A 2,700-nucleotide genomic window follows, 5' to 3' on the forward strand; every position below is an offset into this window, starting at 1 on the left:
GGTGGCAGCCTAATGCAAGTAGAACAAATTCTGGGCCCGGCACCTTGCTTCAGCTTTGCGGGTAGTTGGCACCTATCGTGCTGAGTGTCAGGGCTTCAGCAGACACTGAGACGAGAGAAGTCCCACTCGGACATCCTGTTACACAAGCGATGGGCCGAGAAAACCGGAGGATGATTGCTGCTCCGGACTCCCGTCTGTGCCGTTCTCTGTGCTGGGGGAGAGCGGAGAACAGGACACAGCCCCCGCCCCCAGGTTTACAGCGCGGTCCGCACAGGCGGGCCAGGCTCCGCTCCTTGTTACGACAGAGCACGTGGGGGCCCTCGCCACCCACAGCACCAGCGGGAGCTGGAAGTAACACGTGCTCGGAACCCCGAAGGTTGGGCAGGACTTACCCACGTGAAGGAGGGCACGTGGAAGAGGTCATGGGGGCTGCTCAGGCAGAGGGACGAATGGCACAAAGGCAGAGCCCTTTGGGCACTTCAGTCCTCGCCACGCGGGAGGGCGGCCGGGCGCATGTCGCGCTGTGAGCCCCAAGGGCAGCAGGAAGCAGCAGCAGGAGCAGCCCAGGAAAGGCGTGCGGACGCCTGCTGAGGGGCCGGGCCCGGAGGCCGCCGAAGGGTCTCCGCAGAGGTTCGGAAGGTTCCGACGCGGTCCCGGCGCGCTGGCTGCCGAGTGGCCCAGTCGCTAGAGCCCCTCGTCACTGGCTGGTCTCTGATTCTCGTGAGAGGGTCAGAGTGGCTCCCGAGGTCATCAGGATGCGAGGACAGTGGCCTGGGTGGGCGCGAAACCAGCAGAGATCCACTGTGTTTGGAACCCCACTCCTGTCCTCGGGAGAGGGGAGGAACCCACGGGGGCCGAGCTGCACGCGGGCCGCCTTCGCTCAGCGCCCGCGCACGCGCCATCGAAAGCAGATGCGAGAGCAACCGGCAGCCTCGCCTTACCCGTCCGTGACTGAGGACCTGTAAACCTCGCTGCTTGATCCCCGTCACAGAGCAGTGAACGACAGGCCTGAAACCGGACCCAGGTCCGCCTGGCTCCGAGGCTCATCCTCTCTGACTGCGACAAGCGTATGACCCGACACCATGCCCGCCAGCAACTGATGACCAGCAACTGTCCCGTGCAAGGTTTGCGGCCCAGCGCCACCAGTCCCCGGTGGCCCCCGTTGGGGACAGGCAGGCTGTAGGCAAGCGCACGCGGAGCAGGCAGCCGCGACCCCTCGGTGCGAGGCGCTGGCACGCACGGTCCCTCGCGGGGCGTCCTCGGTGAGCCCTCACGGTGGCCCCGCCAGAGTCCTGCCAGCTCCTCAGTCCCCTCCGGCTCCCCGAGGCCCTCGGCACCCCAGGCCTCCCCAGGAGTTGCGCTTTGAAAGTCTGCCCTGTTCCTTTCACACGGCGTTCCGGTTAGGGATTTATCGAATGATTTTAAACTATTTCTCATCCGGATTTGTGGCACAGTTAGTCTCTCACACGCTCAGCTGTGCTTCACGTTCGACGCGGATCCAGGTTCAAAGTATTTCATAAGATGCTCTTAGATTATAAACCAAAGAGACCAGAAAGGCAGGAACATTCAAAACAAATTAGTCCTCAATTTATACAATTTCAAGGCTCAGGCTGCAAATGCAATTTCACGGTGCCTCTGCTCTCTGCTCGGGGTCACCGTGAAATCTTCTTGGTGTTCTTAAGGGAAGTTCTGGATGTTTACCCTGAAGCCCTCTCTCTTTGAGTTCCTATGTCTTAGAAACCTCTTTTCCCTCCGGCTATTTAGTCTTCCCTCCCAGGCCACACCATTTTCCTCACCTTTTCATTGCCGACGCTTCCGTAGGTCTGTAGCTGTCTCTTCATAAAGGCTCCCTCCTCTCCACCTTTCAGTGACTCTCAGGAAGGAGAGCACTTCGCACAGCGCAACTGAAGTCCAAGTTCAGGGAAACCACGGAGCTCCCAGAGCGCACGGTAGACACAGTGGCCATAATCTGGGTTCTACCAACCACAGCAGTAAACTGTCACCAATTTAGTCTTCCTGAGAAGATGGGACCCTGTCCTCCTCCAGGTCCAACTGCAAACAAAAAGTATTAATAACAATAAAGCCATTGCTTCAATTCTCTTGGGACTAAGCCACCTATAAAGAGAACACCCCAGAGAACATTTTAATCCCCATAATTGAAGTATTTATTATCTAGAAAGACAGTCATTTTTGTTGCCCGGTATCTTGGGCTGTTTGAGCAAGACCTCAATGCTGGGGTGATTGTTATGAGTTCTTAGGCCAGTCACCTGGAAAATAACAAAATAAGATTTTATACAGTCTGGGCAGGTCCTAGGCAAGAGGAGAAATTTGGTTTAACCCAAAGGAATAAATTTTGAATGGTGGAAACTTCAGGTACCATATTAGCATCAGGTAAAAAATTTAGTGTGGGACCCTCCTGACTTCCAAGAATTGCTGTTTCATCTCCATGTGATGCTGACCTCCAGAATTTTCTATCATATCCGTGTAGTTTGGTACAGGTGGGGATACTCAAGTAATTTCTGATATTTAGGAGCAAATGAACTATGGTTTTCTCAAACTTCCTTTGCTCCCTTGTGTATTCATTCATATAATCAACAAGCATTTGTTTACTGGGGTAGCAGAGATTCAAATATAAGTAAGATAAGATCACCAGCTTTAAGGAGTTTATACTCTATCAGAGAGAAACACATTTTTGCAGTA

Source organism: Propithecus coquereli, unplaced genomic scaffold (assembly GCF_000956105.1).
Source record: "Propithecus coquereli isolate 6110/MARCELLA unplaced genomic scaffold, Pcoq_1.0 Scaffold209, whole genome shotgun sequence".
In the NCBI taxonomy this organism is placed as follows: Eukaryota; Metazoa; Chordata; class Mammalia; order Primates; family Indriidae; genus Propithecus; species Propithecus coquereli.